At 32.4% G+C, this 23,923-nt stretch overlaps 1 non-coding gene and 1 pseudogene across 1 annotated transcript; both read right to left on the bottom strand.

Moving 5' to 3' along the window:
• Window positions 1-802: 802 nt before the first annotated feature.
• On the bottom strand, window positions 803-1,324 carry LOC129053239 (testis-specific XK-related protein, Y-linked-like; annotated as a pseudogene).
• Window positions 1,325-18,718: 17,394 nt separating this feature from the next.
• Window positions 18,719-18,878, bottom strand: LOC129053565 (U1 spliceosomal RNA). Its single transcript, XR_008518353.1, has one exon. It is a non-coding gene; the product is annotated as a U1 spliceosomal RNA (small nuclear RNA).
• Window positions 18,879-23,923: the final 5,045 nt, after the last annotated feature.

Raw genomic sequence — 23,923 nt, 5'->3', positions numbered from 1 at the left:
ATTTTATATCCTTTGTGTACATATTTGGAAGTAAAGTAGCTGGATTATGTGGTAATTCTTATTTTTAATTTAATTGTGTTTCTGAAAACTCAATTCTATGACCCCAAAAGCACAGACTATAAAAACACAACAAAAAACAATTGGATCACATTACATCAAACTAAAATGTTTCTGCACTGCAGAGGGAAACGGGTGAAAAGAAAATGTTCACTGATAATGTATATGCTATATTACAAACACTTACTAAATTAAAGGTATAGGTTACAAAAATGTACTAGGTGAAAAGTGTATTATGGTTATTTTTTCTGCTTAGTTTTTGGAGTCAGATCAATTTTTGATTTGTTTAAAAAGTTGTAGAATTATATTTAAGAAAATAAAAATTACTAATGCATAGTCACATTAGAAAAATCAATTTTATTAGAAACTACTTCCAAGATTTTGTTGTTTATAATATTTTATGAGTATCTTTATAAAGTAAAACTCACCCTCTTTACTCTTTGTTCTGTGAAAGTATATATGGATATTGCATACTCATTTATTGAAAATATCCAACCCTTCTCCATGAGTGATAGTAATTCCTCAGCTGCTTACTGTTAAACTTTTAATTGAATTTTCTCCAGATGCTTACACAATATCACTGTGCTTCTGGATGATTTTCAGCATCTCCTGGCAATACTTTGCCTGACCACCTTGATTGCAAATACTGACAGAAGATGAGCATAAAGCCAATATGCAGGTTACGATGAGCTACACGGCAATTATTGAGTAACAAGACTTCAGTAAAATGTTCCCTCCAAAGAACCTAAATATCAATATTATTATCACATTTTCTAAAAACTGAAAGCTGTAGTGTACATTTTATGGCCCACCTCTGTCTCTTATCAATAAATTCCTCATTTGACAGCTGCAGTTTCACCGCTAACCAGCAGGAGAATTGATGGCAGCATATAACTAGCATGATTAAGATAAGCACCCATAGTTACACACCAAACTGGAATTATTTTCTGTGTTGGGAGGAAGATGAGCTCCACTTTTCCAAAACTCCAGCCATGGTGTCAACAATAATACAAAATATATGATTAATAGAAAGTGTAAGCTCCCCTGTTTCAGAGATGCAGGGAAAAATGCCAGAGTCACTACATGTGAGATAATCACCAAGGAATGCCATATCATGACATAGATGAATTTTATCACCTGTAGCTTAATGGCAGCAAAGTCGTTGCCAGTGTGGATGGCCAGTATATTGCAGTGAATGACACCTACACAACTGAGGAGAGGGAATATGTCATCAGCAATCATCAGCAATGCTATTAAAGATAAACATGAAAATGTTAGAGAATAATTTTCATTAGCAATGGCCACTTTCTCTTTTAAACTTGCCATGTTAAGATATATTTCTCCCAACCCACCTCCTTCAGAAAATAATTTACTTACAAGAAAGAAAAAAAAAAAGATTTGTTATTTTTCCATTATCTGGGATTTAGTAAATATCTGCATGCAAAACATATATTACACCTGGGAAAAACAAATAATAAGTGAACACATACATACCCAAATTTATAAATGTATATACACATTCCCTCAAAATAAAATAACTGGAACACATGAAATTGGATGGAGACATTCATGTCTGATGCTATAAGGTGTGACAGCACCTAGAAAGAAGTCTCAATTAAGAACAAATAGAATTACCTGAATTAGATCTTGAAAAAGTAGTTTCTTTTTTATAGAAAGTTAGACTGTAAAGTAGGAAATTACAGTGTAAAACAGGAGGCAAATGCAATATAAACTGTGTTTTAGACTATGGTGAAAACAGGAAATCAGAAATAAGCTGTGCAGTTCAAGTAAATTCTGGAAGTGGAGCTGCCAGATTTTGCTGAGTGATGGAATACAAGGTACTAGAGAAGCAGAAAAATTAAAAGTTTTAGAAATTAAGTGATATGTGTGGGCACATTTTTGTTTGCGTGTATTAAGGTAATTTTATCAGAAAATTTTAAGAAGAAAATTAATTTAATTTTGACATTGTTATCCCAATAATTAGACTAATATGCACAAAGAAGAAAACCAAAATTATATAGTAGTTGAATAATCAGTTTAAACAATCTTCTACTACATTCAGTTGAAAGAGTAAAAATTCATTTCACATATACAGGAGGGTTAAAATAATACAATCTTTATACACAATGAAATGAAGAGAGAAAACAAAAAAAGGCCAAATAGACTTTACTCAACTAAAGTAATTATTCATTTTCTAACACCATTTAGAAAATTACTATAGAGTCCATTTATTCCTTCAGGAATACCCAAAGAGAAACTTTAAAGCAATAACATTCTTAACTGCATTTATGAGGAATAAGACTGAGTAAAAGGAAATGACCTAAAAGTTAAATTTCAGAAAGTAAATTTTAGCTGGGTGCAGTGACTCATACCTGTAACCCTAGCACTTTAGCAGACTGAGGTGAGTAGATCACTTGAGCCCAACAAAAACAACCACAAAACACCAAAATTTTAGCCAGGCATGGTGGCACATTCCTGTAGTGTTAACTATTCAGGAGGCGGAGGTGGGAGGCTTGCTTGGGCAAAGGAAGTACGCATAGTACTTTTATTTGCCTGTCCCCTTACCCCAGCATTTTGGGAGGTTGAAACTCAGGGGTAATCATGTAGACCAACCCCGGCAACAGATTAGAAACTATGACCTCAGCTGAATGGAGCTGAGTTCCAGTCAATATTCCTGCTGATTGACTAGAGTAACCTCAGGCACTGAATAAAGTTCAGAGGGCAGACCATGGAAGCTACAGGCCTTGAGTGCACCCAGTGCTTAACTGTGTGATGCAGGTGCAACCTGGCACTGAGTCAACATTGTCGGTCAAATTACTCCTGCCATGAATGTCTGCTCATTAATGTTTCCCCTCATGCTACCAGGGCTGAAGCTATAGTAGGCTTAAAGACCTTAATTTCCTTCTTCTCATTGCCCTGAATCTCTGGACAGTCTTACTGTGGAAGAAAGCTTCCAAACAAAGACAAACTACAAACACTGAATTAGTCACATACATCACTGCACAGATATTGATGCAGTCACAAGCATTAGGATCGATGAGAGAAACATGATGGCATCAAGTGGTTAAAATAAAGCAGTGGTGGTGACTGACCCAAAAGAGATGGGCATGGACACATGGCCTGACAAGGAATTCAAAATAGTTGTTTTAAGACAATGCAGTGAACTCCAGCAAAACACAAAGAATTCTGAAATTTATCAGAGAATTTACATAAGAGATTTTACGCAGAGAATTTACACGGAGAACTTACACAAGAGATTAAAAAATGGGAGTAAAAAACAAACAGAAATCTTGAAGAAAAAACACAACAAAATAAAAAATACAATTGACAGAAGTGACAATAGAAGTGGTCAAGCAGCAAAACTCAAAGACAAGTCAATTCAAAATATACAGTCAGGGGAGAAAACATAAATAAGATTCATGAGATTAATGGGATAACATCCAAAGAGCAAATGTATCAGACACTGGCATTTAAGAGTGTGGTAGAGCTGAGTGTGATGGCTCATGACTGTATCCTTAGCACTTTGGCAGGCCAAGGCAGGTGGATCATATGTTGTCAGGAGCTTGAGAGTAGCCTGGACAATATGGTGAAACAGTTTATCTATTATAATACAAAAATAAGCCGTGTGTATTGTTGGACATCTGTAATCCCAGCCACTCAGAAAGCTGAGTCAGGAGAATCACTGGAACTCAGGAGAATCACTGGAATCCAGAAAGTGGGTGTTGCAGTGAGCCACAATCACACCATTGCACTGCAACCTGAGAGAAAAGAGCAAACTCCATCTCAAAAAAATGTATAAAAAAAGAGTAGAAAGCTTATTTAGAGAAATAATAACAGAAGCCTTTTCAAACTTAAATAAAATATAAATATTCTGCTATAGGAATATCAAAGGCTTACAATCACATTCAACTTCAATAAAAATATCCCTATGACTTAATATAATCAAACCACCAAACATCAAAGACAAAGAGAGGATACAGAATTAACCAGCAGAAAAAAAACATATTGTAACAGGAATATATCTGTACAAGTAATATATGCATATATATAATACAAATGTTAATAGATCCAAAGGAAGAAAAAAATGCAAGATAATACTAGAAAACTTCAGCACCTTACTTTCAGCAATGAATAGATAATGCAGACAGAATTAATAAGTAAACATTGGATGAAAATGCCGTGTAGGAAAAATGCTAAAAACAGTTACTGAACTATCCATCCAAAAGCAATAGAATCAACATCCTTCTCCACTGCATACATGAGACATCTTCCAGGATATGTCATACATTAGGTAAAAAATCACATCTTAATGAATTTGGAAAGATCAAAGTCATATCAAGTATCTCTTCTGAAATCACTAATTCATAATTACATCAAAATTAAACAACATGCTTCTGAATAACCAATGAGTCAGTGAAGACATTAAAGAGAAATCACCATATTTCTTGAGGCTAAAATAGAAACACAACACACCAAAACCTATGAGGTTCAACCAAAGCAGTTTTAAGAGGGAAGTTATGGCAATAAATGCCTTCAACTACAAGAAGATATCAAATACACAACTTGATGTTTCAATGAAGGAGTTAGAAAAACAAAAATCTAAACTCAAAAGTAAAAAAACAAAAAACAAAAAACAAACAAAAAAGACAACAAAGCCCCTAATAAAGGAAATCAGGGTCATAAAACAGATACCATCATTGATACCCAGAAACAAATTAATGCTAAGAAATCAAATCAGCAATAAAAGGTCACCTATTAAAGAAAAGCCCAGGACCTGATGTATTCACTGCTGCATTCTATCTGCCACAAAAAAGAAACTACTGCCACTTTTTTTTAACCTAGTCAAAACATAAAACAAAAAGGAAGATATGGGAACTGTTCCAACTCATTCCATTGGGATGGCATTATGCTGATTACAAAACCAGACAAGGATACAAGAAAAAAGAGAAAACTATGGGCTAATATATCTGTTAAACATACTGTAAAAATCCTCAATAAAATACTGGGAAAATGACTTATAATGACCATTTGGAAAATCATTCACCATGATCAAGTGACATTACAGGGATGAAGGAATGGTTTAATATACTGGAATCATTAAATGTCATACATCATATCAACAAAATAAAGAACGAGATCTGTGTGGTCATTTCAATAAGTTAAAAAACTTTTTGACAAAATTCAACATTTTCACAATAAAATTTCTTAACAAATTTTGCGTGGAACAACTGTAACTCAACACAACAAAAGACATAGATGCAAATAACCAGATAACGCCATGTATACAAACCTTTAGCTAATATCACACTCAAAGGGAATTAAAAGTTTAAAGCATTTCTCTGAAGATCTGAAGGAAGACAAGGATGTTCATTTTCACTACTTCTATTAATGTAATAATAAAAGTCCTTAGCCAGAACAATTAGACAAGAGAAAGTAAGAAAAGCTACCCAAATTAGAAAGAAAGGAGTGAAATTGTACATATATACTAATGAAATACTACGGAAATGCTTAAAAACACAAGTAAAAAGTAGTCAGAACTAATAGAGAAGGTCAGTAAAATTTCAGTTTACAAAATCAACATATAAAATTGCACAGCATTTCCATACACTAACAGCAAAATAACAACAACAACAAAAAAAACCCAAAAGTTTAAGAACACAGTGTCATTCATAATAGGTATGGGGGATAAAAGGGGGTAAATTTAACCAAAGAGATAAAAAAAAATCTGCTTTCTGAAACCTATGAAACACTAATAAAATGTTAAAATGACATGCATAAATGGAAAGATATTTATGTTCATTGATTGGCAAAATAATGTGGTTAAAATGTTTATATGATGCAAAGAAGTGCACAAGTTGAATGCAGTCTCTATCAAAACACCAATGGCATTTTTCACAGAAATTGAAAACAAATCCTAAGTAAATATGAAACCACAAAAATTGTGAATAGCCAGAGCTATCCTGAAGATGTCAATGGGGTTGAGGATTGAATCCACAGAACTGGGGATGTCACAATGTTATAAACCAATACAATAGAACACACCGAGCAAAAATAAATCTACACATGTATAGCCAACTGATATTCTGCAGAGGTGCCAAGAAAAGAAAATGAGGAAATGTCAGTCTCTTCAATAAGTGGTGCTGGGAAAACAAGACAGCTATATGCAGAAGAACATAATTAGAACCCTATCTCTCACCAAATACAAAAATTAACTCAAATGGATTAAAAAGCCTAGTGCAGTGGAGTGTCCCTATAATTTTAGCTACTCAGGGGTCCCAGCAGGGAGGATCACCTGAGCCTAACTCTTCAAAGCTATAGCATGAAACACTTACGCCACTGAGCTCTACACTAGGTAATATAGTGAGACCTGACCTATAAGAATATATATTTAAAAATATTTAAAATTAAAGATGTAATGACAACACCAAGCTGTGAAACTAGTAGAATAAATCACAAAACACATTTAATGACCTTGGTCTGGGCAAGAATATTTTTTGGATAAGACTTCAACAACGCAAACAAAAAAAAATGCACAAACAGAAAAGTGAGGTTACATCATACAAGAAAAATTCTTTACAGAAAAAATAATAAAATAAAATAAATCACCAGACTAATATAATGAGAGCAAATATTTGCAAACTGTCCATTAGATGAGGGGTTAATCAAAATGTACAAGGAAATAAAAACAGATTCAAAAGAACAAGAAAATAATAACCCAATTAAAAATATGTATCTTCTGTTTACCAAAGAATACATATACACAGCTAACAGGTGTAGTGTGTGTGTGTGTTCTGTGGCTGTGTGTATATACATATATACACACACATAATATATATAAATATTTCAACATTTCTCATCATCACAGAATTGCAACCTCTACCTTCCAGGTTCAAGTGATTCTACTGCCTCAACCTCCTAATTATCTGGGATTACAGGGGCATACCACCACTCCCAGCTACTTTTGTATTTGTAGTAGGGGTGGTTTCACCATGTCATCTAAGCTGGCCTCAAACTGCCACCCTCAGATGATCTGTATGCCTTGGCCTTTAAATGTGCTGGGACTAGAGGTGTGAGCCACCATATTCAGCCTATTGCAAGAAATTTAAGAAATGTATAAAGTTTCTTAAATAAACATTGTAACAAAGAAAACTCTTGCCAGGCATGATTGCACATGCCTGTAATCTCAACACTTTGGGAGGCCAAGTTCGGTGGAACACGAGGTCAGGAGCTTGAGACTATCCAGGCCAATATAGTGAAACGCCATCTCTACTAAAAACAAAAAAATGAGCTGGGCTTGGTGGTGTGTGCCTGTAGTCCCAGCTATTTGGGAGGCTCAGGCAGGAGAATCCCTTGAACCTGGGAGTTGGAGGTTGCAGGGAGGTGAGATCACACCATTGCCCCCCAGCCTGGGTGACAGACACTGTCTCTAAACAATGACAACTACAGCAACAAAACTAGGTGTGTTTTTACTACATGGAGATTTATTGGTTCTAATATTTTCAGGTGTCTTATTTATTTGTTGAGTTTTCTGGCTAATGTATTGTTCATTTTTTTTTTGTTTATGCCTAAGTCCTTCTCTTTCAGGAGATTCAGTCAATTAAACTTAAATTTTCTCCAGATTATGGCCCAAAACCACTTAATGTATTATCGCTGGTATTAATGCTTTGGCTTTGCAGGAGGGTTTATTGCCCTGCTAGTGTCACTAATGGTCTAGCTATTACTAATTTTTATTTGAATAGATTAAATTGTGAGATTGCACATTTTTGCATGTGTTTATAAACTTCTGCTCTTACCTTTTAAAGAAAGGTAATACTTATCCCCAATGAATCCTAATTCTATAAAATGTATATATTTTTTATACATTTTACTATCTTGGAAGCCTAAATGCAGATCTGAATGAAATTAGTTCTTACAAAATTTATAGAACTCGTGAAAATCAGTATAGTAGCAGACAGAAGTCATATGGAAATGAATTGTTTAGCTACATTTTTATATTCTACGTCACAGCTCTGAATTTAAGGATGAGTAGAAAATCTACTACTAACATGTTAAATCACAGGAGTTGACAAATAAAACTTGTGAGATTATTTTTGAGCCATACTCTCTTCTCTCTCACTCTACCCTCATTCCTTAATTTAAGGTTATATTCATATCCCTCATTACTATTTAGAATGCCCGTTAGGTTGAATGAGAATAATATTAAAGGGAGCAGAAAAAACCACTAACTAAATCCCATCTTCATTTTTTAAAAACTATCATTATCTTATGACTGATAAAAATTGAATAGGAAAACTTTCAAAATTGTGAAAACTAAATAAAACTAAACAGGGATGCATTTCACTTAGAGGAACAATGATTACCTGATCCTTAATCTTGTTAGTGAACTATTTGTATTCTATTTACTTGTTGGAAACAGAATGAGAGAGATTTGTGTCCTTACCTCACTGTAGATCCTAAAGGAAGAACGTGCCAAAAAAAGTAATGCAACTTTATTTCTTCTAAAGTCTTTTTTGAAAAACTTTAGGGTAATTTGATCCAAAAGTACTTACACAGTAATAAAGTTCATGGCAAATGACATCAGAATCTGTCAATGGCTTTTCAATTAATTTCAAATATATACAATGCATAGAGGCCTCACCATAGCACCGAACAGTTGTGCAGAGAATACTGAAAGTAAAGCTCATATGGTGTGTGTGCCCAAGGACCATTTTTTCTTCCAAACATGAAACTCCTCTTGTAATTTCTTTATCAGTCTCTTCAAACACGGTGTCCATTCTTAGCATGCTGCTAATTCAAACTCTTCTTTTCAGTGAATCCAGTATAGTTCCGTATCAAATCCAAATAGAAGCAAACAAGATTCCGTATAATTCACTATTCATGGAAAATGTAAAAAGGTAAATATGGATCACTAATCACAATAAAAATATATATATCTGATTTAGGAAATATTGAATCACCATTTGACGTAATGCAGTCAATTAAAGCATTTGACATAATTTAGTCAATATGTCAAATAACTTGACATACTATTTCCTCAGCAAACATTGTTTCAAGGAAATAGACAACAAAAGTACTATGAGGACTTAACTACCTCTTAACATCAAGATTATTGTCCTGTCTTCAAGTAGTAAGAAGAAAGGGATATATTTCTCATAAGTTTTCTTTTTGTGCTCTGCAGCCAGTGTCTGCCGCTGACATTGACTAAAACAAAACCGTACAAGGTCTAAGCCAAGTCCAACCGTGATGACACTAAGAAAACTATCTAGCAGATATTTCTAATTTGGAAAGGACTAAAAACAGTGGGCCCTTTAAATTCCGCTTATTGTTAGGTGTTGGTCATTTTGCATGTAAAATACTGTTGCTTGGCTTGATGCTATGAAGTTATTAATCAAGTAAAGCTTCACTTTAAATAGAAAGGAAATCCAGACTTCGCATGGTTATAGAAGGTGTAAATTCTATTTTGTTGGGGCAGGGTATGAAGAAGCTCATATTAGGTTCTTTCTAGACAAACTATAAGAGAAATTAATGATACATTGTGAAGATCAATTAGTCATTATGGGTGGGAAGCAATATTCAACAAAAGTGAATAGAAAGGAAGATAAAAGGCAACAGTACTTTTAAAAGTAAACTACTTGACTTACTTTTAAATCAAGTAAATATTGGAATGGAATTTAGACAGAAAACTTTTCTGACTAAAAATTCTATTAATATAATAAAAAGACATGAAATGTGTAAGAATATAATGCAAATTAGCAGAGACAGAACATAATATTTCCCCAGAAGATGTTGGTCATTTGTTAAAATATATCAATGGGAAAAATAGAAGTAGTAGTTTAAAAAAGTGGGAGGGAAGAATCAAGAAATTACCTATTTTATTTTTATTTGATAAGAAGTTCATTTCCTGAACTTTCCTTGCATTGCTTTTATTCTCATAACTTATCATAAACATCGTTTCCTTCAATTTGTTAAGTTTTTTACTGTAGAGTATTAAATTCCTCAACTTCTGTTGTTTATTATTCTGATCTAAATCACACCTTTAACTATATGCACGTGTTTATTCAAAGACAAAAAGCTTTATCACATTTTAAAATACATCCTCCTGGACCCAACCCATCAATGTGATTGATCCTTTCCTCTTTCACATAATTTCTTTTATTCTCTTCTTCACTGCCCTGATTTTCTTATCACACATATATAAAAACTCCATATTTTACGATCCACAACAGAAACTGTCTCTTTTGGTACTGACACTTTTCTCTGCTTTTAATTTCAACAGAGAATTTCTATTAGATATTTTCTTTCCATCAGTTCATGTTCTGTCTCACGTTTTATCCCACAACAATGAAGTCACAGTCTTTTCTCAAAGACCATCAGTGACACCCTAATTGCTAAATTTAAAATGTTATATTGAATTTCAGGTGAATTTTTTTTCTATTGATAATGTGCTCTCACTTGAAAATTAGACTTACCTTACCAGTCAGGCACTCATCCCCAACAGTTTACCAAATATACTATAATTAAAATAATCACCATTTTTTTTCGCCAAATATTATATATATATATATATATATATATTTTAATTTCTTGTCTTTGTTTTTTGTTTGTTTACTGAGACAGGGTCTGTCTCTGTTGTCCAAGCTGGAGTGCAGTGGTGCCATCAAGAACTCACTGCAGCCTCAAACTCCCATGCTCAGGTGATATTTCCACATCAGCCTCCTGGGTGACTGTGACTACAGGCACACAGACTAGCTAATTTTGGTAGAAATGGTGTCTCTCCCATGCATCCCAGCCTGGACTTGAGTTTCTAGGATCAAGCCATCTGTCTGCCTCAAGCTCCCAAAGTGCTAGCATTGGAGATGCAAGCCACCAGGCCTGGCCAAATATAAGTTACTTCTTATTCACCCTCTTCCTTGAACTATTCCTGATAAATTTGCTCTCAATCTCCCAGTTATCTCTTCCTGTACGATGGATTTCTGAATGGTACTATGAGTCCCAAATGGTAATCTCCTGCCAGTCTCTTACCAAAGACCAAATCATATATGGCTCTATTGCACATACTCATGTTTAAAAGGCAATTTGATCTCAAGGCTATACACTGAATTCTGGTGCTCCTTCCAAACAACTTCCCCCAAGTGTATCCCGTTTCACCTGACAGTAATTACATCCTGTTGCACAGGCCTAAAACTGTAAGGTCATCCTTGATGCTTTTCTTTACATCTCCTCATTTCTATTAATCCTCAAATTCTGCATGTTTTCCTTTTAAAACAGGTCCAGAATCTAACCACTTTTCCCTATTTTTCTTGCTGTCACCCAGATACAGGTTATCCACATTTCTCATCTGATTAACTCAGCCTCTTTACTGATCTCCTACCTTCCACTATTACAAGTATTACACCATCACTACTATTACAACTAGGTGAATTATATCTCAGATACTATAAAATTAACCATTTTAAAGTACACGTTCAGTGATTTGCAGGATATTCCCAATGTTATGAAACCATCACTATTATTTAAGTATAGAATGTTGCCCTTACTTTAAAAAGTAACTCTACCTATGAACATTCAATACCAGCTTCCCTTTTTCCTAAGCTAAAAGCATGGTCTTTATAATGTCACAAAAACCATATATTATTTTCTTATTATTGTCTTTTGCATATCTTCTTCTACCATCCTCTTTCTTGTTCAGAGCCTCAGTATACACTGTGACTTCAGAGGTTTTGCGCTCCTTTTTGTTTCAAGAAGTTTGCTCCAATCTCCTTTGAGCTTATGCTATTCACCTGCTTATAAATGAACCCAAAATCCTTATCTTTCTTACATAAAAATAAAATCATTAGATATTGTCACTACTTTCCACTAAAGTGAAAATATAAGTTCCATCAGTACATGGATTTTTGTCTTTGCTCAGGTGAACTGACATAAACAATACCTGATGTATTCACAGTTAATTTGATCTTTTCTTATTTATTTATTTTTTATTTTTGGCATGTGAGTGAGGTGTGATTAAATCTTTCTCTGTTGCTCAACCTGGAGTGGCAGGATCTCAGTTCACTGCAACCTCTGCCTCTCGGGTTCAAGCAATTCTCCTGAGTCAGCCTCCTGAGTAGCTGGGACCTCAGGCACCTGCCAGCTTAAATGGCAGTTTTTTTTTTTTTTTGACATTTTTAGTACAGACTGAGTTTTGCCATGTTGGCTAGGCTGATCTCAAACTCCTGAATTTGAATGCAATATATTATATAGACAAAGGAATACCTAGGGAGTTTTTAAATTATAAAGATGTTTTTGATCATTAATAGGAGTTGACTTTGAAAGTGTATTTTCATTTAGAAAAAAAATTAACTCTTTTTTTAGTTTGTTTTTGATCAACTAATTTAACATTTTATTTGCTATATATTTAAAATAATTTATGTCAGACAATATTAAATTAAAAATTTATGTATTTCTTAAGTGTTCCCCTATACTTGGTGTTGATAACTAAACTGAGTTTTATTGAATAATATGTTAAAAAACACTGAAATCTTAGTGTAAAAAGAAGCCAAATTTAATGGTACAAAATGTTTGTATTTAAAATGTGTTCATGAGAAATATTTTAATAAACCAAGCCTTGAAGTTGCTTAATGTTATTTTATTTAAATTCTAAGAGAGGTATGGCTTTAAAAATCATAATGTGAGAAGAAAAATTTTGAGTGCACTGTATTACTTCTAAATATCCACCTCTGTCCAACAAAGTAAGTAGTAATGTTCAAATCTTACACAGAACTGAAACTCAGGGTGGGAAGTCATATAAGTAAATTAACAAATGATAACAAAATTTAGTTCATTTCAAGAGAAAACTGAGGTTTAAGAATACAATTCACAACACATTCTGTACAGATCTTTAATTGGAAAATGTGAAGTTATATTTGTTTATGTTTTTATCTGTGTGAGTGTATTTTCTAGCACATTGCAGAATTTTCTAGCTAAACTCACTGCTTAAAAGGTCAGATCTTTATTTGTCTTGTGGGATCTATGTAGAAAGAAGAGTTTCCTCCATAAAAACACTTTTTTTTGTTAATTTATCTACAGTTGCATTGACAATAGAAAATGTATATATTCAAAAGATTTTTTTTAAACAAACAATTTTTTTTAAAAAAACAAACAGATAATGCCATTAAAATATGGACCTAAGGGATCTGTAGTTAAAAATCTGTATAGTTACTGGATTTGCTGTTAATATCAAAATTTAAAATACTCCTTCAAAGATGGCTGTATTGATAAATGAATTGTTGTTGATATTAATTTGTCACTTGATGAACAGACAAGTGGATAGAATTATTTTCATACTACAAGCATTATTTTTTCTTCTTATCTCAGGTTGTGAGCACCTTTGAGTGGGAATATCTGCTCTCTGTTAGAGCTCACCCACCGGAAAACTTGTGGGACTCAAAAATACTGGTGCTACTTGTCACATGAATTCTGTGATCCAACAGCCACATATAATATACTATATATACATTATATATATTTTATAATATATAATTATATAATATATTGTTATATAAATCCATATATTATATATAAATCTATATATAGTATTATATAATTATATATTATATATAGTTTTTATATAGTATAAACTATATATAATATATATATAATTTATGTGTGTGTGTATATATATATATATATATATATATATATAGTTTCCACCAGGAACAGTATTCTTGCAATTGAATGCATAGGTGAAAATATAGACAATGAGTTTTCAAAGATGAGAAGCAGAACAGTTAGGTAAATTCTAATTATAAATTATTATTACTTTGAAGATTCTGATAGCAGCTACTGTTTTTCTCTCAGAAATTACTGTACTTTAAAAGAATTATGCGGGAAGATCTTCTTCATAATATGGCTAAAATCTCTGAGATACTATGACTGATATATTTATGTTATCTCTTTCATAATCTGTGCTTTTTCTAAAATTCTCTCTATATTTTTCTCAAGTGAGAGCTTTTTCTGCTAAAGAAACAAATTTCTTCTTCAAATTATGTTATGTGAACTTGTAAAAAATATTAGTTAAGAATTATCATGAAACTGCCCATGAAAGGTATTCATCTGAATATAAAGCGGTAAAAAAGTTAGATCATAGTGGTAGGTCACCTATTTAGGATACATCTCCAAATAAGAGAATATGGGATACCTAAATTTTGGTAATGTTTATACTCAAGATCTTTATTATTGTTATTTTTTTTTACCTTTCTGTACAGATATTGATAGAAACTAAATTTAAAAATTAGAATATTTTAACTGTAGTAAATGGTTCTACAATTTCTTCTTTTTTTCCTTTCAGTGGGCAGAAATAGTTTGTCTTTTAGCTACTAGCTTCTCAGCACTTATCATATATAGGATTACAAAACACACACTTTCTTTCTCTTTGCTAGATCCAGTAAATTATGTCATCCAAACATCACAGTCATGGTAGATTTACTATTAGTAGAGTCTTCATATGGGATGTTCACCAATACTTCCTTAACAGCCACTATTGGAAGAAAAATTGTAATGTAAGTTCCGATACTATAGCCCGTATGCCCCCTAGGGTGTGGAATTTAACACATATAGTGATGGTTAATCATACCAGCAAGAAGCAAATGAAACAGACAGAATATAAAATTGCAAATTAGATATCTCACCTTTGTACTTGGTTGCTTTGGCTTTATGTTGTCTCAGCAACATACTGTGGCACATATGTCTGCCTTGTTTCTTTTTCTATGCAATCAGCTTCTCCAGGGCAGGATGTGGATATTGTTTCTTTCTTTGTCACAAGCCTAAGACACAATTAAAAGCATACAGACATTTCTTAGATACTTGTAAACAAAGAGTATTTTGCTATATGGCTACAGACATATTTTGACTTTTGGAGCTTCTGTCTATGCTCCCCTTCCTTCCACAACTACGGTTAATAGGCATATTTATTGAGTGTTAATAATTCTGATTTAATCATGTAAATAATCTTATGTAATTTGGAAAATGCATTATTCTCAAAAGAAGATTCTGAATCCTAGAAAGACTAATTAACTTACTCCCCAAACTGTACTTATTCCCCCAAAGTTACTCATGGCAGAGGACTCACTTGTCTTTACTCCTGCCTACTTGAGCAAACTTTACTGTATTACGTCCAGTGTATATTATTATTTTATTGCTCTTTAATAATAACTTCTCTGTGAACTCAGTTATAACAGTCCATGTTTGAAATAAGCAATAATCATAAAACTTAAAAATAAATTAAGTGTTTTGAAAATTAGGAGCATAATCAGTATATCATCTTATTCAGTAACTTTTGGTATTTGTTGTAACTTCTTTCCTTGTATTTATAAAGTTAAATCAGTGCATTACTGATTTCTTTTGATCTTTAATGTTGGTACCCAAGATAATTTACTAGAATTGTTTTATTTATTTGAAGACAAACCAAAGTTAAGTAAGACAAGAGATAGAAAAGAGTACAATATTAGTGTCCTAAGACAGCTTCAAGACATCTTTGTTCATTTAGCTGTTTCCAAACTACAGTCCTATGTACCCAAGGAATTTTGGTCACAGTTAAGGTAAATTTCATGTAAGTGATTATTTCAGTTTCATGAAAACCTCAACACATTGACTAAACATTACTCAGAAAAAGGCTTCATACAAAGGACATTACATTAAGTGAAATTAGCCAGGAAATATAAAAGACAAAGATCGCATCTTTTTATTTATATGTGAGAAATAACAAAGTTGATCTCATGGAGGTAGAAAATAGAATGACAGATTATTATAGGCTGTGAAAGATATTGAGCAAACAAATAAGTGAGTCAGTTGATGGGTAAAAAATACAGTTAGAAGGAATAGTTTCTAAAGTTTGGTTGTATAGGAGGGAGAATATAGGTATGAATAATTTGTTATAGATTTCAAAATAAATAGAAGTTTAGATGTGGAAAGCTGTTTACACAAATATGTCAGTAATAATTTAAGGGGTGCATTAAAGAAGGACATGTTGATTTCCATTTGAAGAATCCTCTCCAGGATGATTGGGAGGTGATTAGAACCAGGACAACATGATGCATTCACTTGAGGTAGCAAACTTATAGAGATGCAGCAGTAATACAGAGATAAGATTAATCTACACATATTTCTCTTACACCCTCTAAGGAACAGAAATTCCAAAATCTAAGTCTAGGCCACAAGAGAAACAGACGGCAAATAACAATAGGCCAACTAGGAAGGGCCATAACATAGTTGGATTACAATGTACAAATATCAGTAGCCCTGATGGTGTATTTATAGGTCTCGACTAAGGTAGACTGCATGTTGCATTCACAGTAGTTGATGCTACTGCTTATGTACTATAAAAAGATAAAAACATAGTATATTCTAACCAATTTGAACAAACAAATTGCTGTTCCTCAAGCTATGCAACACACTTCATATCCTATTGTTTCCAACAATGGGTGTTGAGATATTACATCAAATAAAAAATTATATGAAATATTTAGAATCAGAAGGCGCTTATATCCTCAGTAAACCCTACATCTAACAACAAAAGCTTTAAAATAATATAGAAATAAACTAGGAGACTTACTGCTTTCAAGGAAAATTGTGACTGGCTAGCAAAGCAGTCAGAAATCTTGGCACAATGGTGATTCAAGGTACTGTGGATTCAGATAATATGCACTTCACTGGGATTAGATGAAACCAAATTTTAGAAGCATCATTTAATAAATTCTACCACAAAAGTGCCCCAAGCACAAAAATATAATCTACTATGCTTCACACATTGTGACATATGAAAATTGTGCATATTGGTTTTAATATTTTAGAATTTCTATTAAAATATATCCATATTCTTTATCTCAACAAGAAATTAAACTATCAAACATTAATTGTGAAGAACGTGTATAATTAAAATCTTCTTGTTTTTTACATTTTTCCCCATTTTGTATTTTTTCTGGTGTTAAAAACTAAGGTTTCTGAGCAATACAGCTGTTATTCTGGGCAACTGTTGTAATTTAGGTAATTCCATCCCTTGGCTACATGAACTTGATGAGAAGTCATGCTGAATGTTACTTTAAATGATTAACCTGGCCGGGTGCAATGACCCACCACTTGTAATCCCAGGATTACAAGTGAGAGACCGAGGCGGAGGTGGGTGGATTGTGAACTCAGGAGATCCAGACCACCCTAACTAACACAGTGAAACACTGTCTCTACCAAAAATACAAAATTAGCCAGATGCATGCCTGTAATCCCAGCTACTTCAGAGGATGATACAGGAGAATCGCTTGAACTCAGGAGGTGGAAGTTGTAGTGAGCCAAGATCACAATCATTGCACTTCAGCCTAGGCAACAAGAGTGAAACTATCAAAAGAACAAATAAAAGAAAAGAAGAAAGGGAGAAGGAAAGGAAAGAAATAAAGAAAGGGAGGAAGGTAGGAAGGAAAAGAAATGGAAAGGGAAGGAAGGGAAGAAAAGAGAAAAGAGGGAAGAAAAGAGAAAAGAGAAAAGAAATCTGCATTACTCTCATTGTGGCTAATCTTCCCAGAATATTTTAACACAAATATTTGTTTTAACATAGAAGTGCTCATAAATGGATTTTATTTATATTTTTGGTCAGTATTTGTTCTTTATAGTAAATTTCATATTAAAGCTGGCAAAATTGTTAAGTTTTACTGCCACTGGATTTTGAGAAAGGCTAAATAAATTACTTTATACTCATTGAAATACCACACATTTTTATGAACTAGGACAAGGTAGCACCTAATTACAAAGAAAATATCACAAGGGTAAAATAAAAGATGATCCCACTTAAACTATTCTTCCTCCGATCATCTTGCTAAAGCTGTCCTAGAAATTTTTTTTTTAATTTGCAGTCACAGCAGATAAGTTACAAAATATGTTATAAAATAATAATTGAAGATCATATAAGTAAATCATCAAAATGAGTTTTGAAAAATAAAATTATTTTTATTATTATTTAACCTGCTGATACATAGAGCCTGTTGAATGAGGATATAATGGAGCATCTTCTGTTGGAGAGGTCTTATGCCCATCTAAAGCATCATGGTCAACTGGCTCCAAATTCTAAATATTTAAATATTAACAATTTGATTATAAAAGTAACTTTATACCTTATATTTTATTTTCTTCGTTAGAATAAACTTTTAAGGAATGCAAGAAAGCTGACAGCTATAACATCTTTACAATTCCTGCAAATGACTTATAATTTAGGGAAAAATTCTGAATTATTTTAGCTACATAATTTTTAGGCCATTTCACACAAGTTGCTTCCAAAAGGAAACTACTTTTTAAGAACAAACAAACCAATGCTAATAATTTCACAAAATAAATATTTTTAAGGGCAATATTAATACATAAACATTGGCTTATGAATTTAAAAATTACTTCTCTTTTTTCCCAGATATATCTGCTGCCCTTTGGAGGCTTCCCTCAGCCACCTCATCTAGACAAAGTTCTCAAGCATTTGCAAGTGTCATCCTAGCACTATTTGATTTTTCTAATAAATAACAATTTGATGTTTTATTGTTTTGTACTGGCAGACAACAATTTTTGTAGGCATATTTAATTCTTTCCAGTTTATTGTTTTCTTTCAATTTTCTATATACACGAAATGACTCAATTTTCTTTTTTTCCCACGTGAAAGCACAAACACAGTCCTTCACTTCCACAAATTATGCAGTCGAGTTTCCCACATTTGGGGAAATCTCATGGGTCAACACATCTAGAGTGCAATAGATCCACCTTTCCTTGGGAAAGCCACCTTCATGATCATGGTGTCTCCCCTGGCAGGGAAGTATCCATTTCCTTTTTAAGACTTCCATTAGCCTTGGAAAGAAAATACAAATATAAATGTAGTAGAATTCAGAATAATTTTCAGTATCAGCTTAAAATGTTAATTTCAATCATCCGTGATTATTCTTTTCTAAAAGAGTTCTTAATTCTGACACAGGCTTCTACAAAATTCTAAGAAAAAACAGTATGATAAACAATGAAATGACTGCCAAATAAAACTACCATACATTTTATGCACTGATATACTCATTTTTGATACTGACTCTTAGAGTGTTCTATTGTATCTAACAGCCATTCTCGGTCTTCTGGAATTTTATCATGTGCATTATGAGCTTTAAAAATAAGCAGATGAAAATAATTTACAATATGTAGTAGCTAATATTTTACTGCCTAATATGTGTCATTCAGAACAAGTTTTTGAGGTAATCTAATTAATATCAGTTAGTTTCCTAAGCGGGTAGCATTAGTAAATCCATTTAACAAATAAAAAATCAATTACAGTTAGAACAAATACTTCACAAATTATTACAGATTTAGCCAGTTGAGGAGCTAGTTAGCAATCTGACCCAAACATCTGACCTTTTGGTGTATTACCAATTTAAAATATTTTGGTTAAGTATACTATCCATGCATTACTACAAGTGAATTAAAAACTGTAATGTTATATTACTTTTCATAGTTCTATTTTTTATTCTATACTTAGGATTATGCTCCATGGCCCAGGCTGGACTACAGGGACAAGATGATATCTCACAGCTCAATGAGTCTTCATACTCCAGGGTTCAAGGAACACTCCTGCCTCAGCCTTCCAACTACTTGGGATTAGACAAATGCACCACCATGTCCCACTCACCTCATTATTTTTACTAAATATGAGTAGCATTTTATGACTACCTTTTTAAAGAAAAAATAAAACTTACTTGATTTTTACTCATTTTTCAGAGACAACATTTTAGAATGTAAAGCAAGAATCTCATGATAATAAAACAGTGATATTAATTGGCAGTACAAAATTGATTTCAATTCTGACAGTAAAAGAACACACACGATGAGTAAAACAATTTTCAACAACAAAAATAAAAATTGCCTGATTTACTAATGATCAGTCATTTTCTTTCACAGCTGGCTAAATTGCAATATATTTACACTGCCAACTGTTTTGTGTTCTTAGGAGTCAATATTAAAAATCACAAAAAGAAGACCTGTCTGTTTTGTCATCACAATGACAGATAAATAAAATAGTTTTTTTCTCTCTACCATGTATCTTAATTAATAAAATGATATTATATTCCAAGTCAGAGGCCAGGTTTTTTTTTCTTTTTGCCATAGGAACATTTATGATATATATTTATTTTGAAAAAAGTAATTTTTATAATCTAATTTCAGGTAAAGAATAACATGGATAGGCTTCTTCTAACACTTAAACAATACACATTTCATTATCTTATTCTCTTAAAAATTATAATAAAGTGAAAATCATGTCATTTGCCACATTATTAATAGTATCAAAAGTTTTCATGTGACATTTGGATTAATATTATCTTTGCCTATATTGTTATCTGCTGCATGAACAGTGTTGGTACTCAGCAGATGCTGATATATATCTGTTGAATACTGCCTATTGAATAGACTAAATGTTCGTTAGACAAAACATTTCAAGCTTATCTTAATAAAGAGAATAATAAATTTATACATGAAACCCACATTAATCCACATCAAATATTTTCCACATTATGTCAACATGTATACCTTTACTGTAAACACCTCCTTGGATGAGATGAGGCTAAGATATGATCTAGCCTTACTGTAGAGCAAATACAAGAAGTTACTTAATAAACAATATATGACTACAAACAATTTTTAAAATGGTATAAATTAAATTCCATTGATAGGGAACTCAGTGTCATTCATACAACATTAATTATCTCCTTGAAATCTACGATGGTGTACCAAAGAACAATTAGAAAATTTTAATTGCTAAAATCTAATATTTTTGTTGTTTAAAATTTAAAATTATCTTTTGCCTTTAATTATTGTGTTCTACAGCTTTATAATTATTTTATTATCAGGTTTTCAGTGTGCTTATTATAAGGTCTATTGAGTGAAAATTTTGTGTTTGTGTGTGGGCATGTGTGTATAGAGTTTCCAGGTATATAGTCTGATTGTTTCTAGAAACCTATAACAATAAAACTTTGAATCTCTTGGCAGAGTTGGGCAACTAATTCTGGTGCAATTCTTTAGCTTATTTTATGGCAGATGACACAACTAAGAATTCTAGAAGAATGCTAAAGATTTGTGTTTAGCATTAACATAGTTCTTTAAAATTATAATTTTTCTCGAAACCAGTCTGGCCACGATTGTGAAACCCCATCTCTTCTAAAAACACAAAAATTAGCCAGGCATGGTGGCAAGCACTTGTAATCCCAGCTACTCAGGAGGCTGATGCAGAGAATTGCTTGAACCCAGGAGGCAGAGGTTTCAGTGAGCTGAGATTCCGCTCCTGCACTCCTGCCTGGGTGAGACAGCGAGAATTCCTTTTACACATACATGCACACACACACACACACACAAATGATAGTAATAAAAAATAAAAAAGAAAAAAAGCTCTTTTTCTTACATCCTGATAGTCTAACTACTTAGAGGCTACAGATTGCTTTTGGATAAATTAATGTTGTCTGCCATGATAACATTAACTTTTCCAAAAATGTTTCCATTCTAGGACATTACTTTCTATGACTGTTTTTCATTGTTACTTCCGTAGTAACATATGTATGCTTTTAGATGATTCCAAATTCTGGACATATGTATCCAACTTCCCATTACAATTTTTTATTTGGTGTCCCATATGTTTCCAAAATGCAATCCACTCAACGAGGTTCACTTTTTCTATCAGTAAATTGCATTACTATTCTCTCAGCTTATCAAATCACACCCAGGACATAGGTGTTAACATCTCTATCCTACCCCACTTTCTCAAATATCCAATTGCTAACAACTGCCTATTCTAACTCATTACGAGCTCATAAATCTGTCCACACGTATGTTCTACATTGCCAGCTTTTCTAATATAGAGCACCCACAATTATTTTCTACAGATAATTTTGAATACTTCCTTACTGTGGTCTACTGTGAAATTTTCTATGCTATAGCCAGTGAGGTGTTACTAATATATGCCCTTTGTTGTCCTCTGATGGTTTATCAAGTCACACTGAGTATCTCACATTGCTAAAAAGCCAAGTTATGTCAATAATAAGTCTGTACCCACTGTATACTTAAAAAAATGAACTTAACAAAGCAACCCTTTTCAACTGCAAGATGCTTTTTACTCTCCAAATCTAAGTCACATACACCCTATAATAGGCAAATCTCTTTGTATTGTATTTTTTTGTTATGATGCTTTGTATCCCACCTGAGCTGTTTATTCAGTACTGTATTTTCAATATCATAATTAAGACAGATTCAAAATACTTTATCTGAAATTGAAAAACCTCAATTATGCAAGAGTTTTTAAAATAAGATTGGTATGTAGCTCAATTTCTGATGCAATAAAGACTTAATTGAGGGAAGCTATTTCAGTCTGCATTCATGTATCCTTCACCCTTAAAGAGAATATCCATTTCTCTTCTTAGAGACATTAGCAAGATTGATTCTTGAGTACTTTCGAGAACCTTACAGGTAATGGTACACAAAGTGATGCAAATGTGTTGACTCAGTTTTCTCAAATGCAAGAATTCCTAAAACCTAAAACACACTACCTAAATGCCTCAAGATGTATAAATGTATACTGAACCTTGGCAATTAAAATTAAACTTAGGTTATATCATAAACCGACCATATGTTTTGTATGAGCAACTAAAATCTGAAGTTAAATTGTGCAAAACAAAGTTTTTGTGAGTTCTTAAGTTAGATACTTTTACATTTAAAATAAATATATATATTTTTTTCTCTGATGTCTTTATGAAATCTGAAACCAAACACATGGATCCATTTTCCTTTGCCACTCTTCAGCTAGATAACTTCTCTTCATTAGGGTGTCAGCATAAACCTCACCTTTTCTTTTTTTTTTTTATTTTTTATTTTTAATTTTTTTCTTTAATTATTATTATTATTATTATTATTATTATTATTATACTTTAGGTAAAAAATAAATAAATAAATAAATAAATAAATATTGTGTTTATGTTTGTATAATATATGCTCCTACTCTACTAAAATTATCCCAGCATCTTAGATATTGTCAGGCTAGGCTGAGAAAAAGAAAGTACAGAGGTGGTCAGAGAAGGAAGAGTAAATGGTAAAATTTATTTTCTCCTGAAGGTATATATTAATAATACAAAAAACACTTTCATTACAGAAATGTGTGACCATAGAACTTAATTTTAGGTAGTAAAATATTTGTGATTTTAACAAGTTACTTAAAATGATCTGCTAATTGTCTGAGTCAATCATTCATATAAATGTGACCTCTAGCTCATCTTTCTGTTGAATGTGAGAGATAAGGCAGACACATTCTAACCAACTCACATGTATACACAAAATCAACATGGACATGGAGAAGAGAATTAGTGTTTGTAAGAGTGTATTACTTACTAATAAAATTCAACAAGTGTATATATCTGCATCATTAGTTGATGGGAGATGGGACAAATCCACTCATAGAGGAATATATTTGCTCAATAATGGCACCTTACATTTATAAACTGTAATGGTTTTCTGAAATTGTTTCTTTGATTTTCATATGTAAATTAGAGAGCTAATAAATGAGATGACCAAGACTTTAATTACAATTAAAATAAGAAACTTGACTACTATAGAATTCACACTTGGATTTTTTTCCTGGAAAAACCAGATACTACTATTTATATGTACATGATTTTTATGCAATTAGTATTGTATTCTTGGTGAAAGAAAATGATTTCCTAAAACAATAATGTTAGATATGAAAGATTAGAATCTACTGCATTTGCAATGCATTCTTATTTAATTTACTTCTTTATTCTTTTCAAAATGACTTAACCTTTTTTATTTTCATTCTACATAGCATTAGAAT

This window comes from Pongo abelii, chromosome Y, assembly GCF_028885655.2.
Source record: "Pongo abelii isolate AG06213 chromosome Y, NHGRI_mPonAbe1-v2.0_pri, whole genome shotgun sequence".
In the NCBI taxonomy this organism is placed as follows: domain Eukaryota; kingdom Metazoa; phylum Chordata; class Mammalia; order Primates; family Hominidae; genus Pongo; species Pongo abelii.
Note: the sequence above shows the minus strand (reverse complement) of the source record. Positions and strands in the feature narration are given on the sequence as shown.